The sequence below is a fragment of the Borostomias antarcticus genome (assembly GCF_949987555.1).
Source record: "Borostomias antarcticus genome assembly, chromosome: 26".
Lineage (NCBI taxonomy): Eukaryota > Metazoa > Chordata > Actinopteri > Stomiiformes > Stomiidae > Borostomias > Borostomias antarcticus.
The window spans coordinates 3,075,748-3,092,470 of record NC_140259.1 but is presented as its reverse complement, the minus strand read 5'-3'; the positions used below and the strand labels follow the sequence as shown (position 1 = coordinate 3,092,470).

At 46.5% G+C, this 16,723-nt stretch overlaps 1 pseudogene across 1 annotated transcript; it reads left to right on the top strand.

The window, feature by feature from the left end:
- Positions 1-12,516: 12,516 nt before the first annotated feature.
- LOC311326138 (ATP-sensitive inward rectifier potassium channel 8-like) lies at positions 12,517-15,600 on the top strand (annotated as a pseudogene). The gene is made up of 3 exons: positions 12,517-12,990; positions 14,415-14,864; positions 15,063-15,600. The product of its transcript is annotated as an ATP-sensitive inward rectifier potassium channel 8-like (transcript).
- Positions 15,601-16,723: the final 1,123 nt, after the last annotated feature.

Here is a 16,723-nt window from a genome sequence, read left to right as displayed (position 1 = left end):
AGAGAGGAGAGAAAACATGTAATACGTTGAAGCCCACGGTGTTAACTTAGATAGCTAGAATAAGCTAGCCAGCACTCTTTAACTTATGTCAAGCTACCATGTTCCATGGCAACTAAGAGCATTCCATTCTGTTCATAGATTGCGTGGCTGCCTAATATCGGCAATTTCCGTGCCCCACAACAGCAATTTGCACAGGCCCCATTGCAGTGCATCACATACTGTCCCCTGTATCGTTGCATCCATGAGTGTCCTGAATTTCACGCTGTATGCCCACGTCTTGCCTGCTGTCTGGCACCATGGGAAAAAGACAAAGGAGAGAGGGAAGGCCGGAAGAGGAGAGCTACTTGGACAGCGGTTATTATTATGACTAGTAGACCTCTGGTTGTTTCAGCTTTAAGGAAAAGAAGTGGATGAGAGAGAGATGGAGGAGAAGACAAGAGGGAAGGAGAGTCGATGACAGCTACCTCTAGTGGTGCTCTTTTTGTCCCAGAAGTAGTCGAAGGAGATGCTCTGGTATCTGTACTCCTGTCCGTACCAGACCAGCAGCTCCTCCCCGACAGCCAGCAGCCGACAGCAGCGAAACAGGATCCCTCCACGGTACTGAAACGCTACCAGGTTCTGCTCTTCCTCAATACAGGCACAGTTCACATACCTAGGAGAAAGGGGGGATGGTTTCTTAAAAACAAACTGGTGAGGGAGGGAGAGATGGAAGGAAGGAAGGATGAAGGAAGAGAGGGAGGGAGAAAACCAAGTGGGTGAGATGTAGGGTCTGACTGTATGGAGGGAGGGAGGGAAGGAAACCTTCAAGACTGGAGAGGTGGTTTATTTTGAGTGGGAGCAGCAGAATAGATTCTGGAAATCTGAGAAATGAACGTGTTCATATTTCTTCACCTGATTGTAATGCCTAATTATTCGACAGTTTACACATGCAAAGATGGGTCCATCCCTGATCTCTAAAAAGTCCTATTCTGCCTATTTTTGTCCTGTTTAATTGTTCATGAAATCTTTCCTTTAACATAGCCTGTAAGAGCCAAATTCAGGTTAATTGGGTCAATGTGTTGCTCCTCCCATGTTAATAGGAATTTATGATATTTAGGTAGGACCTCACCTGTTGTTGGCTAGGTGTTGCTGCATGGAGGGCAAACAGTTTTCGACCACACACGCACTCACAAACATGCGTACCGGGTTGTTTGCTGGATTATTGGATTATTGATTATGGAAGGACAATAAATGGACCAAGTGTTCGCACAGCAGTTTATTGTCCGACTACTTTATCAACAAACACGGTAACGTAAAATGTGTCAATTAGATAAATCCGGAGCAGCAGCGCCATAGTGGCTTAAAGCACTAGGCTTAGCCTTCACGTAGCCTTTTTATTTGCATCTGATTGTATATAGGCCTCTGGATTCATTGAGAGTTGCTTCTCTATGAACTTCCTTCTATTAGTTATATCACACAGTCCCTTATCATGTCTGGATCCTGCTGTTTCTGTCTCTCTAGTGGCATGCTGTTCAGCATTATGCTCATCTCTGGTTGCGTGTGGATCTCTCTCCATCTGTCTCTGCCTAGACGTATGCTTTCTAAGAGCTTCTTTATCTCTGGTTGCTTGTGCGTCTGTATCTATCTATGTAGCTCTGCAGGCTGGCTGCTCTGCAGCATGTTTAGTTCTGTCTGCTTGTGCGTCCCTCTCTGGGGTTGTTTTGTCCCTCTGCTACTTTCTCTTTTACTGTCTCTTCTCTTTTCTCACTAAATACATATCATAGTTGGACTGGCAATTAATGGATTAATTGAGCTGCTAAATGATTTCCTTTTTACAGGTTTTGCAAATGTCTTTTACAGTTTGGTTAAGATGTTCAAACATATTGGTTTTTGCTTTTGTTGAGTGTGAAGTGACCCAAGTTCTCTTTTTATTCCTGCTGTTTACTTTCATCCATTCTTGGTCTTTAGTATTTTGTATATATTTTTTAATTTGACTATTATTTAACGAAGGGAGCCCACTCTGGTCCAGCAAGGTCTCAGAGTTTTCCTGTAGTGTTGGCCCTCATCTTTGAAAAGGTTTATGATTTTTCATCCTAATTCTCTTTTGATGTTCATCAGATTTATCTCTTGGCCTGTAGTCTTTATCAGATGTATCTCTTGGCCTGTAGTCTCTTATTAGGCATTCCATAACCTCACACACACCCACATCTCAAGTACAGCCCTCAGGCCATGCTGAGCTAAATCTTTGTGTGTTTTGTACATTTTCCAGAAGTTCTCTCAATGTCCTTTAATAGTGTTTGATGTTTGCATCCCACAATGGCCAGTGGTGATGGTATATCCATTGTTTACCTACTTTGTATTTCTGATTCAAACTTCTTAAACTAGAGTTTTTGTTTGAGAGTTTAGTTTTGCTACAGGTCTGTGTCTGCCCTAGTGAGCAGATAGCCCTCCCCAATCCGAAAAGCTCTGCTCTTTTCTGTGGAGAATCACCACTATTTTAGATTAGGTAGGGGACTTATGCTCCGCCTATCCTATAGGCGTACTTGTATTTCCTGGTGGGTCTCAGTTTGTCTCTGAGCTTTCAACAGTATGGTACACTTCTCTGCTCCCTTTTGACACTGCGCCACTAAATAGCGTGGCAAGTCGCAATAAAATAAAAAAAATTGTTACAATATAAATATACAAGCATTCCAGCAAATTCCAGTGATAGGAAATGCAACTTATACACAATTACACAGACTTTCTCCCAGATGATCTAACATCTACCATTTGATTCACAAAACATGTTCAGCTATAATTAACCTGTTAAAACTAAGATGCCTGGATAAAAAATAATGTCTCCAATGGATATATTTGACAAAAACAGGTTAATATGCAAGCCGGTTTTCATTTCATTGCATTTCACATAAACGTGAACTTGTTCGTGGACGCCCGTAGGACAGAAAAGCAAATCTGCGCAAGTACAAAAGCTACCGGAAATAGCCAAATGACTACAAATGTAGCCAAGATGGCGCGGTTCAATAGAGTTTCACTTTAGATTTCGAATCCTGGGGGCATGGGCTGCGTTCCGAATCACATACTACCCTACTATATAGTATGCTAAACAGGATGTAGTATGTCCCAATACATAGTATGCCACATGCAGTATGGCAAAAATACCAGGATGTCCTACTACATCCGGTCGTATTTTGCAGTATGCAATGCAGTAGGCTTTTCTGGCTATTCTGACCCACAATCCTGTGCGCAGCGGAAATGTACGTCACATGTGCGAGTCGTGACAGCTGTAGACTATTGTCGCGTTATGGACAGCGTCGGATGTGGGCAAATTTCAAGGCGTAATGTTATGACAAGGTAGTATGTCCCAATTGGATGCCTACTGCTTGCAAAGTACATACTTTCTAAGGGCAGCTGTAGTAGGTACTGGTAGTAAGTAGTAAAAGTATGCGATTCGGAACGCAGCCTTGGGCTCCACCCTCCTATGGGCTCGCTCTCGCTCCTCCCTGCTCAATCAATCAATCAAAGCTTTATTTGTACAGAGCTTCGTCCCCACGAGTGGCGAAACCGCAACATCTGACGCCAAGTGATGTAATCTAAGCAGTAGGTGGCGATATAACTTCAAAAGTAAAGGCCCTTTTAACCAATCAGAAGCCAGAGTCAATACCGGAACAGAAGCGCGGAAAGGGAAATACGAAAACACAAACAACAATGGCGACTCACGGGGCAGAATCTTTTGTTTGGACAGATAGTGAGGTAGAATTGCTCCTTAATGTCACCAATGAATACAATGTAAACACAATAAAAAATAAAATAACTATTTGCTCGTTCGGGCGCCTCTGTTCGTTGACCAGGTTAAGCAGCTGGATATGACACCCAAAGACTGCCGACAGCATGCTAATAAGTAGCAACAACATTTTTCTTACGTTTACCATTTTACCTCAACCACTAGCACATACGCAACCGCTGAAACCGGAATTGGACTCCGGTTTCAAACGAACACGGTTTCAGGGGCCCGAAAGCTTGGTTGCATGTGGACGAACAGAACCGCGAAGACAAAGGCACGGGTGCAGAAGTACACGGGCTCGTGTGATCAATGCATAGCTACTAAAACCCCCTCCCATGAATTAAGAACGGTCCCTAAGATCACGATTCATCAGCTAGCGTGTTGACTTGGCTCCAGGCTTAAAACCCTTTAATGATTTTAAAGAACGAACCCTAAATGTATGAGAAATTCACTTTCTAAACCGAAGCCCAAAACCGTTGCGCTCTATTCTTAAATATAAAAATGAACATACAACTTACCGAATTGAAGATTGTTGTAGCCTACAGTGAAAGGTTGGTGAAGAGGTTGTGATGGAAACGTGTGTTTACTCTCTAAAAAGAATTAAGAGCGTGTCTCTTGTTTCCTTCAGATGGATAAAGGATATGCTATTCCAAATCTTTACAGGCGTGACGAACGGGTACAAGGTCCCAAGGTAGAGAGAGACGGATTACAAACAGTCACGGCTACTTGACTACTTCTTTTGAAAGCCCTTAGCCAATCGGTGAAAGCCGGGAACAATGACGCGTTGAAACACGAGTAGCTAAGTGGCTCAATGCAAGAATGTATGTCTGCGGGTTGGAGCTCCCGCCCACCTCGAAGTTAAGGAGGGTATCACGGATATGAATCAAGAGAACATGAAATAGCCTATGCCTCCCCAGGGGCCTCATTTATCATTGTGGATACACCCTATTTCATTTACACCTGATTTTTGTACTTGCTTTGTAACGGCATACATTGACACATCACAACACATAAATAAAACAACATGCAACACTACAATGAGCAATCACCAGCACAGACATACAGCAGCAGCAAATTATCAGCAAACATGCAAGACAGTTAAAAGACAGTTAAGGACAGCATACATGGAAGCATCACAATACCTATGGAACATACAGCATACAACTAAGCATCACCACCACAAACTCTTCAGCAAACACGCAGGACAGTTAAAAAAAAAAAAAACAGTTAAGGACAGGACACATTGAAGCATCACAACACAAATATAACATAACATGCAGCATACAATTACACAGAACACTACACCGAGCATCACACAGGCATGGTAAAACAGGCATAACACAGAAGAGGAGTACACTTTTTAACTACATGCAGCTAGTTCATGATAAAATATTCATGATAAAATATTACAAAACAACAATAAAACATTGTAAGCAATAGTTGTTGTAATGGATTGTACTATTCTCTAAAGAGAGAAAAGAATTGATATTGGTTAGGTGCTGGAGAGGTTAGGTGATATATGAAAAATGTTTTTGATTAGGGGACACTGAGGTGTGCTCCCTCTCAAACAGTTTGTTGGCAAATAGATTTGACAACTGGACAATGGAATACGTTGCACAGCAAATGCAGTATCCAATAGTTCGCTCATGGCTAGCGAGCAATGGTACAGCTATTGTATTGTATAGGGCCGGAGTACTGTCCTTCCTTGCGGTAATTTTTCAGCGTTTTGGCCAATCACAAATTAGCAAGAAAAAAAGGCATTACATTGATTTAAGAGAAAAGAACCCGCTTCCATAGATATCTATGGGTCCTCCAGCTGCATGTTATAGATGTCTCCCGCCCACCTCGATGCTCATGCAGCTCGATCATGGACAGCCTCGTTGTTTAGGGTGAAAGGTGATCATGATTATAAGGGCCCACAAGCAAGCAGGGCCCACAAAAAAAGAGGTCCCTCTTTCTATGATGAAATTATTCTGCATGTAGATCAGTCACACTAATGCTGCATCACAATTCAAATTAAGCCACAAATAATGCAATACAGATGAAAAAAGTCTTAATTTCCTGAGCAATATCCCCCTTCTTCAATGGTTTGGTCCATGCCGTGGTTCATGCTAGCAAGTCTCACCTCTTTTGACATTAACCTCACTATACAGGCTGGCTGTTAAATACTAGCACTAATAGCCTAACGTTCAATCATACACATTAAGCCCATACATAAATCCGGGCACCAGAAAAGAGTGGAGAGAGAGGCCAGGAGAAAAGAGTGGAGAGAGAGGCCAGGAGAAAAGAGTGGAGAGAGAGGCCAGGAGAAAAGAGTGGAGAGAGAGGCCAGGAGAAAAGAGTGGAGAGAGAGGCCAGGAGAAAAGGCAGCAGACTGGGAGCCCATAAGCATTTTTTCCCACAAGGAAGCTGAGAGTAGCTGTGTTAAGACGGTATTATATTATATTATATTATTATATATATATATGTTAGAAAGGTGAGAGTAACTATGTTGTTAAGACGGTCGGTCAGTTGCCCGCGGTCTCACATTAACCATGACAACGAGAGCCGTTAGCCTAGTGTGTTAGAAAGTGCTAAGCTAGGTAGCTAACGTTAGCTAGTAAGCTTATGTTCTGGTAACAACTCGATCTGGTAAGCTAGCTGCTAGATAACGTTAGCAACCATTAACTAGACAGCTACTGCTAGCTACAGTGCTAGCAACCAGCCAACTACTGTAGGTAAGCTAGCTGCTAGATAACATTACACTACCATTAACTAAATGACAGATTAACTAGACAGCTACTACAGTTCTAGTAAGATAGCTTTCACTAGCCAGCCTCAACCACTGCACTGTTCTAGTGAGGTGGCTACTGTTAGCTAGCTTGCCAGCTGGCACACTTGCAAATACTTCCCGTGCAAATAAATACATAAAAATCCAGTAGCAGCAGCCAGGACACATGTTTCCACTCGCATGAATGCTTAAATTATAATGTGCTATGTTAGCTAGCCGGTCCTGTTGACATGTCTTTTTAAAACCTTTATGTGCTGCTACTCACAGAATCAGCTGTGCCCCCCTCTGATCTAGACACCCACTCCCAGCCCCCAGAAGATGCTTTAGATCAGGGGTGTCAAACTCAAATACACAGTGGGCCAAAATTTAAAACTTGAACAAAGTCGCGGGCCAACATTGAACAAATGAAAATTTTAATATGGACCCAAACAAGTTTTGCTTTAACATTGAATATGCACTTATCACTTTCGCTTTTGGTGCGCATCAATGGTGTGCACTAACATATGTGAATACACCCTCAGACACAAGTGTTGGTGCTCCATCTGCTCAGTAGAGAAGCTTGTAAAACCCTGACTGTCCTACAGCCAGCCAGACAGACAGACAGACAGCCAGGCAGACAGACAGACAGCCAGCCAGGCAGACAGACAGCCGGCATGCAGACAGACAGCCGGCATGCAGACAGACAGCCAGGCAGGCAGACAGGCCGGCAAGAAGGCAGACAGGATTGAATGAACAGGAACAGAGCAAACACAGCGGCCGGCTAGGTCAACACAGGTGTCTCTATCACAGTGAGACGTTACATAACGTAAAGCTTCTGTTTTCTGCCTTTCTTTTCGCCATTTTTAAGAAGGGGTAACACGGTTACAGTTGTAGTATGAGATTGCTATGACTACTGTCACAGAAGAGAGGGCGTTTCTGGGTCCTGTCTTGATTGACGCGCCAAACCAACAGCAGAGCATTATGGGATTTGTAGTATTAGCGGTGAATGCGCTGTATAATACTGGCAGGCCAGCTCTAGTAGTCATTTGGTATTGCCTCGCGGGCCAAATATAATTATACTGCGGGCCAAATTTGGCCCGCGGGCCAGAGTTTGACACCCCTGTCCTAGAGGGTTAGGGCTAGAGACAGTGGTCCTAGAGGGTTAGGGCTAGAGACAGTGGTCCTAGAGGGTTAGGGCTAGAGACAGTGCTCCTAGAGGGTTAGGGTGAGGGCTAGAGACAGTGGAGAGAGAGTTAGGGTGAGGGAGATGGATAGAGACAGTGGTCCTAGAGGGTTAGGATAAGGAAGATGGATAGAGACAGTGGTCCTAGAGTGTTAGGATAAGGAAGATGGATAGAGACAGTGGTCCTAGAGTGTTAGGATAAGGAAGATGGATAGAGACAGTGGTCCTAGAGGGTAAGGAATAGATCATTACATTTATTGTACTCATGCTAAGCTTAATCTGTGCAATATTTGGGGGTTTTACATTAAGCGTAGTTTAGCTTTTTAGAATTTAAATTAGAATAGAGTTTTGAATAAACTTGACCCCTTTTATCTTTTCAGACCAAAATGTTTTGTCCTTTTGTGGCCACAACCTGGGGACTACTATCTATGTTTTTTGCTGCTCCTGTGGGGGGGATGTTCAATTTTTGGCTGAGATTGAAGACGACAGTAAGTAAGCCTATCTGTATTTTGTTTCTAGAGATGTTTCTGCAGAAATTGAGTATCCATTTTATTCCAGCACTCTTTCATAGCATCCCTGTCATAGTATCTTTTGCCTTTTATAAATGTTCCTAAAAGTGTTCAGTGGGGTTGAGATCTGGTGCCTGTGGAGGGAAAGCCATGTTAGTACTCTAGCTCTTCCTTGGACTTTAAATAGGCCTAGCACAGCTTCAGTGCATGTCTAAACATGCATTGAATGTATGCCAGGCTTATTTGACTGTGGTTTTCCCTCGTCACCAGACCTCTTCCCCATAGAACATTTGTAACATTTCAAAATGGAAAAGACAAACATACTGTTACCTCAAGACACAGTGTTGCTCTAAACTCAATTAAATAGAATTTCCCACATATGACCTCACTATAACATTTTGATCTTTATCTCCCTTTATGTTGTGCAGTGCCATCATGTGAAGACTTAATTCGGAAGTACTTCAGAGATGGACATACTTCCAATACAATTTTGGATCTCCTGGAAACAAAGCACAACCTTAAAATGAGCCTTCGCACCCTGAAACATAAACTTAAAAGTTTATCCTTGTACAGACATAAGGATTACTCACCTTTGGCCACTGTCCGATCAACAATAATTGAAGAGCTGAACGGTCCTGGACAGCATTACGGCTACCGCGCAATGTGGCAGATGCTGCGTCAAAAATATGGTCTCACAGTGAGAAGGGACGACGTCATGCGTATGATGGCATTGTGCGTGTGTGTGTGTGTGTGTGTGTGTGTGTGTGTGTGTGTGTGTGTGTGTGAGCAGCACCGCGTCCACACCATCCTGACGGCAGATCTGGTGATGGTGATGAAGAGGGGACACATCCTGGAGTCGGACCGCCCAGAGACCCTGCTGGGACAGGAGGACGGCATGTTCGCCTCCTTCGTCAGGGCCGACATGTAGGAGCCAGCGGTCTGTCTGACCATCACCCGGTCTATCAGTCTGTCTGACCATCACCCGGTCTATCAGTCAGTCAGTCAGTCAGTCAGTCAGTCAGTCTATCAGTCAGTCAGGTGATTGATCAGTCTATCAGTCAGTCAGTCAGTCAGTCAGTCAGTCAGTCAGTCAGTCAGTCAGTCAGTCAGTCAGTCAGTCAGTCAGTCAGTCAGTCAGGTGATTGATCAGTCAGTCAGTCGATTGATTCAACAGTCAACAGCCTCCCAGCGGGACTGACCCAGTTTATTAATGAGTGATTATTATGGGAGTCTGGTCGGTGGAATGATCAGTTTATTAATGAGTGATTATTATGGGAGTCTGGTCGGTGGAATGATCAGTTCATTAATGAGTGATTATTATGGGAGTCTGGTCGGTGGAATGATCAGTTTATTAATGAGTGATTATTATGGGAGTCTGGTCGGTGGAATGATCAGTTTATTAATGAGTGATTATTATGGGAGTCTGGTCGGTGGAATGATCAGTTTATTAATGAGTGATTATTATGGGAGTCTGGTCGGTGGAATGATCAGTTTATTAATGAGTGATTATTATGGGAGTCTGGTCGGTGGAATGATCAGTTTATTGACTTTTTAAGTCGTTGAGTCGTGGTGGTTTTATATGAATATGATTACAAAGTTGTTTTCTTGTTTGTTTCTTGATATCTTTGCTACTCTTCTTGTATAATACTCTCTATTTCTACTATGTGAGCAATAAGCAGGTGAGGAGTGGATCAATAGTAAAACGCTGGGGAGGTTTGAAAGCCTCGCTCTGGTGGGAACTCTGTTCAGTGCCCGGTTCAGTGCCCGGTTCAGTGCCCAGTTGAACATCCAAACTGATCCGAGACCAGCAGCAGAGGTGAGGTGGTCTCTGTCAGTCCGGTGTCGCTGGGCTGAGGTCAGGTGTGTTGGTACCGTCCGTCAGCTCGGTGTCTCACTAGAACCTCCCTGTACAGCAACGTTTCTCTGCATATGGAGGAGAATTTGATATACTGACTTTGTATTATACAGTCTGAGGGCTTCTCTGTGCCAGGATAAGTCGGTTATCTATGCCAGGATAAATCGGTTCTCTGTGCCAGGATAAATCGGTTCTCTGTGCCAGGATAAATCGGTTCTCTGTGCCAGGATAAATCGGTTCTCTGTGCCAGGATATTTGCGTTCTCTATTGATCATACTCCAGTGCCATATTGTTTTTTTGTTGTTGTTTGAAAGCGATTACTCATCTCAAGGAGTTGTTGTTTTGTGTTAAGTATTTATTTTTGTCTTGTAACACATAACCTAACAGTGTTTATGATCTAACAGTATTATCTAAAACAATAATAACACAGTTCTAGAATAATAGCACAGTACTAGAATAATAGCACAGTACTAGAATAATAGCACAGTACTAGAATAATAGCACAGTACTAGAATAATAGCATAGTACTAGAATAATAGCACAGTACTAGAATAATAGCACAGTACTAGAATAATAGCACAGTACTAGAATAATAACACAGTACTAGAATAATAGCATAGTACTAGAATAATAGCACAGTACTAGAATAATAGCACAGTACTAGAATAATAGCACAGTTCTAGAATAATAGCACAGTACTAGAATAATAGCACAGTACTAGAATAATAGCACAGCTCCAACCTCCTGTCCTCCAGACTCTCTGTTACAGCAGGAACTTCACCACTACCAGTCCACAGCAGGCGCACAATCACACACACACACACACGCACACACACACACACACACACACACACACACACACACACACACACACACACACACACACACACACACACACACACACACACACGCGTAGGCAAGGCTGTCTTTGCCACAATGATGTTGAAACCAATCTACACCCTCCTGTCAACCTAGTGTAATGTAACACGTGTCCCTGCATGGGTCCAGCTCTCTCTCTCTCTCTCTCTCACACACACACACACACACACACACACACATACACACACACACACACACACACACACACTTTTACCGACCCTCTCTCTCCCTAGCTATATCTTCACCCCTCCCTCACTTTATCTCTCTCTTTCCCTCTGTTTCCCTCTGTTTCTCACTCTCCATCTTCATCCCTCTCTCTCTCCTCCTCTCCTCTGTCAAGGTGAGCTGGTGTCTCCGCTCTGGTGGTTAAATGACATCATATCAGGAGAATAGAACTGCCATGAGGTAGATGCTGATCCTGGATCAGACTATTCTCACCTTTATCATGTGAGGGGAATGTTTATAACTGACCATACATCTGTTATTAACGTACTGTTTCTCTACTCTGGTCTGAACCACGCCGGTGGCTGTTACTATAACCAGAACACCCTCCCCCTGTAAGCCTGTACAGTACCTATGCACATACTTGTTGCACTTCACATTATTTCACAACAAAAATGTTTGGTTAATAAACCTTGACTTTTCTCCTGTGAATGCATGTTGAATGATTATTACTTATCACTTATTATGTTTTTAAACTATCTTTGTCATCATAGACTTTTGCTGTCTTAAGTGTATATACTTTATGTGATTATATAATACCCTGGTGTTTTTAGTATAGACACAGAACATTATACAGTGTGCCTACCTTTTTGTTTTGTTTTTACACTTGAACTGATAATAAAATGGCTTTAAGTGACAGACTGTCTCCTAGTCATGGATGTCCCGCGCTGATACCTGACCTATGACCCCCACAGGTCCCATGCATTACGTCCGTTGCTCAATGGCGCCATCTGGTGTTCATACAGTGCAATGGCTGAAATATAGCTATCATAAACCCAAGAGTATCCTACTGCTCAGCACAGTAGCCAATGCCTTGGTAGAAACAGTATTAATAGGCCTAAACGTTCTAAGTTCATTTTCTAACCTAATCTTAATGGTATTTACATATATTATATTTTATTGTATTCGCCCATAAATACACTTGTGAAAATATGCTGGGTCTAATACATTTTATTTTAGTACATTTTATTAAATGTATCTTATTCACATCAAAATTCTAGATAAAACCAAATCCCGAGTGAAAGACAGATCCGTGTTTTCCCAGCTCGTTAAGTGATCAGGGGAGCAGCCCCCCCCCCCCCCCCCCCCCCCGGACAGACAGCCTACGTCAGTAGAAGTTGGGATGCGCCCGGTCGACTGGGAACGCTCCCGTGTCGCAATCCTCCCAGAGAGAGGACCGAAGACACCGCTGGGGTTCCCACAAAGACATTACAATAGTTTTCCGGTTGAAAAGATTGTTTTGGCACCTTCTCCGAAGCATGTTCTCCCGCAGGTGACAGAATTAGCCGAAACTTTGGACAACTCCAACAACTATCCGTCACACTTTATCTAAATGCGGTGACACGCTGCTGTGAGACCATGTTGGCGAGAAAGAGCATCATCCCGGAGGAGTTCGCCCTGCCGGGGCCCCTGGCCTCGCGGGTCCCCCGAAAGCCCGTGTTCAGAGACCGCGTGAACAAAGCGCGCTTCATCGCCAAGAGCGGCTCCTGCAACCTGCGCACAAGAACATCCGCGAGCAGGGCCGCTTCCTGCAGGACGTGTTCACCACGCTGGTGGACCTGAAGTGGCGCTTCACGCTGGTCATCTTCACCATGACCTTCCTGTGCAGCTGGCTGCTCTTCACCATGACCTTCCTGTGCAGCTGGCTGCTCTTCACCATGACCTTCCTGTGCAGCTGGCTGCTCTTCGCCATGACCTTCCTGTGCAGCTGGCTGCTCTTCACCATGACCTTCCTGTGCAGCTGGCTGCTCTTCGCCATGGTCTGGTGGCTCGTGGCGACCTGGACCCCAACCGCGCGGCCCACGGCGTGGAGCAGTGCGTCACGAGCGTGAAGTGATCAGTAGTGATCAATAGTTTATAAACGTGCTCAGTAGTAGTCAATACTTTATAAACAATAAAGATGTAAGGTTTAGGTTGCTGACTGTTGGAACTGCTCTATTGCAGAGTGAAATTATATATTCCTTTCATGAACGCGCACAAAAACATTTTTAGCCTACTACTTAGCCTGGGATCTTGTTGTCCAATATGTTTGTCTGGGATTAGAGCGCTTTAATTCATGTTGAGACGTGAAGTCAGATTATCCTGCCCCCATAGCTCAGAGGCTGAGATAGGAGCTGATCCAGGGTCAGGGTTAGAGAGGACCCTGGTTATGATCTCTGTAGACAGACTGCTCCTCTGACATGTCCCCCCCCCCCACCACTCTCTCTCTCTCTCTCTCTGAATCTTCCTCTCTCTTTCTCCATTCTTCCCCCCTCCTCCTCCCTCACTCCCCTCCCCCCTCCTCTCCTCCACCTCCCTCACTCCCCTCCCCACTCCTCTCCTCCACCTCCCTCACTCCCCTCCCCCCTCCACCTCCCTCAATCCCCTCCCCCCTCCTCTCCTCCACCTCCCTCACTCCCCTCCCCCCTCCACCTCCCTCACTCCCCTCCCCCTTCCTCTCCTCCACCTCCCTCACTCCCCTCCCCCCTCCTCTCCTCCACCTCCCTCACTCCCCTCCCCCCTCCTCTCCTCCACCTCCCTCACTCCCCTCCCCCCTCCACCTCCCTCACTCCCCTCCCCCCTCCTCTCCTCCACCTCCCTCACTCCCCTCCCCCCTCCTCTCCTCCACCTCCCTCACTCCCCTCCCCCCTCCTCTCCTCCACCTCCCTCACTTCCCTCCCCCCTCCTCCACCTCCCTCACTCCCCTCCCCACTCCTCCACCTCCCTCACTCCCCTCCCCCCTCCTCTCCTCCACCTCCCTCACTCCCCTCCCCCCTCCACCTCCCTCAATCCCCTCCCCCCTCCTCTCCTCCACCTCCCTCACTCCCCTCCCCCCTCCACCTCCCTCACTCCCCTCCCCCTTCCTCTCCTCCACCTCCCTCACTCCCCTCCCCCCTCCTCTCCTCCACCTCCCTCACTCCCCTCCCCCCTCCTCTCCTCCACCTCCCTCACTCCCCTCCCCCCTCCACCTCCCTCACTCCCCTCCCCCCTCCTCTCCTCCACCTCCCTCACTCCCCTCCCCCCTCCTCTCCTCCACCTCCCTCACTCCCCTCCCCCCTCCTCTCCTCCACCTCCCTCACTTCCCTCCTCCCTCCTCCACCTCCCTCACTCCCCTCCCCACTCCTCCACCTCCCTCACTCCCCTCCCCCCTCCTCTCCTCCACCTCCCTCACTCCCCTCCCCCCTCCTCTCCTCCACCTCCCTCACTTCCCTCCCCCCTCCTCCACCTCCCTCACTCCCCCCTCCTCTCCTCCACTCCCCCCTCTCTGTCCCCCCCAGGTCCTTCACCTCCGCCTTCCTCTTCTCCATTGAGGTGCAGGTGACCATCGGCTTCGGCGGGCGCATGATCACGGAGCAGTGTCCGACCGCCATCGCCGTCCTGATCGTGCAGAACATCGCCAGCCTCATCATCAACGCCATCATGCTGGGCTGCATCTTCATGAAGACCGCCCAGTCGCACCACCGCGCCGAGACGCTCATCTTCAGCCGGCAGGCCGTCATCGCCGTGCGCAACAACCGCCTCTGCTTCATGATCCGCATCGGCGACCTGCGCAAGAGCATGATCATCGGGGCGGCGGTCCGCCTGCAGGTGGTGAGGAAGACCACCACGCCCGAGGGCGAGGTCATCCCCATCCACCAGATCGACGTGCAGACGGAGAGCGACCTGGCCAGCAACAGCGTCTTCCTGCTGGCGCCGCTCATCATCTGCCACGTGATCGACAAGAACAGGTGAGGTCAGACGCCGGCGGACATGCAGACACAGAGAGACAGAGAAGGTTCTCTCACCTGTCTGTCCTCTATGTTCCCTTACAGATCAGGAGGTTATGAGACAGGAGGTTAGGAGCAAAATTGTGTGGAAACATGATGGCGTTTTAAAAAATGTGCTTCCGTTAAAGTGACATTGTGTTTGATCTGCCCCCCCCCCAGTCCACTCTACGACCTGTCGGCCATGGAGCTGCAGTGCAGCGACCTGGAGGTCATCGTGATCCTGGAGGGCGTGGTGGAGACCACGGGCATCACCACGCAGGCGCGCACCTCCTATGTGTCCGAGGAGATCCAGTGGGGCCACCGCTTCGTGCCCATCGTGGCGGAGGAGGAGGGCGTGTACTCGGTGGACTACTCCAAGTTCGGCAACACGGTGAAGGTGGCCACGCCCCGCTGCAGCTTCGCGAGCTGGACGAGAAGCCGTCCATCCTGATCCAGACGCTGCAGAAGAGCGAGCTGTCGCACCAGAACTCGCTCCGCAAGCGCAACTCCATGAGACGCAACAACTCCATGAGGAAGAGCGCCGGGGCAGGGGGGGCGGCGGCCAGCGGGGGCGCCATGAGGAGGAATAACTCCGCCCTCGCCGTGCCCAAGGTGCAGTTCCTACCCTTTCCTCACGAGGGCGGCGGCATCGGTGGACCGCAGAGCGTGCCGGTCACATGACACGAAGCCTGCCTCCTCCTCCCGCTGGCTGTCGTCCTAGTCCTGGTGGGGGCGCTGCTCGGGACTTCCCATCATGCAACAGTGGCTCAGCTGGAGCTGACCCTGGCCCTGTTCTCTGCACTGTTTCAGCCGATCACACGTCACAGTTTCAGCCAATCACACGTCACCGCCACGCATGAAACATAGCTCTATTATGCCTTTGTTGGGGGATGTAATTTAAATGACATGCATACTTCCTGTGACACGCGTCCTTCCGTTGATGACGAGATTGAGGTTGAGTATCCTGAGCTGTAGCCTGAGTTCCTCACTGGCTTGGTCACTCTGAAGCAGATAGATGTTCACTGTGTTCATAGTTATCCATGTGTGTCCACAACTGTCTGCTCTTCTCTGTTCACCTCACATTCCTTTTGTCTCACTTTCAGCTGCTGAATTCTCGACACATCATCAAAACATGAGGATTTGTGATTGTTTTTTTGTTAAATGTGACTAAAGAATGTATTATTGCCACGGAGACAACATACGGTACATACTGTAGCCATACGTAGCTTCAAGTGTTCACATAGTATCTCTGTGTAATATTGTTTCTACTACTTGTCTGAATTGATAGCTTTGCACCTCTTTATAAATCTTTTTAAGAATGTTTTTGCTATATAGCACTAAACTACACTAACTTACCTGTATTATTGTATTAAACTGTATTATTTTCTTAAACGGTCTTCTACAGTGAACACATTAAACGTATAGAAAATAAAGTTGGTAGTTTTGTGTCTGACTGCGGCACTATTTCCCAGTGGTGTGGACTCAGTCAGTCAGTTCTTTGTTTTGTGCCTGTTTTGTCAAACTGTAGTGTGTTCAATGTTTAATGTATGTCGTGTGTGTAACCTTGTGTTTATGCTGCTATCCGCCACTGTCTTGGCCAGGTTTCGTTTGTGAAAGAGGTCCATACCTCAACATGACTTCCTGGTTAAATAAAGGTTATATATACATGACTTGAACTCCAGTCACAAATTTGATGACTTGAGTCTCAACTTGACAAAATCAAAAAAGACTTGCAACTCCACTTGGACTTCAACACCAATGACTCGTCACTTCAATTGAACTTTTGAACTGAGAACCTTTTAACTTGAAAACACTTGAAACTTTCTGCCAAAACCAAATAT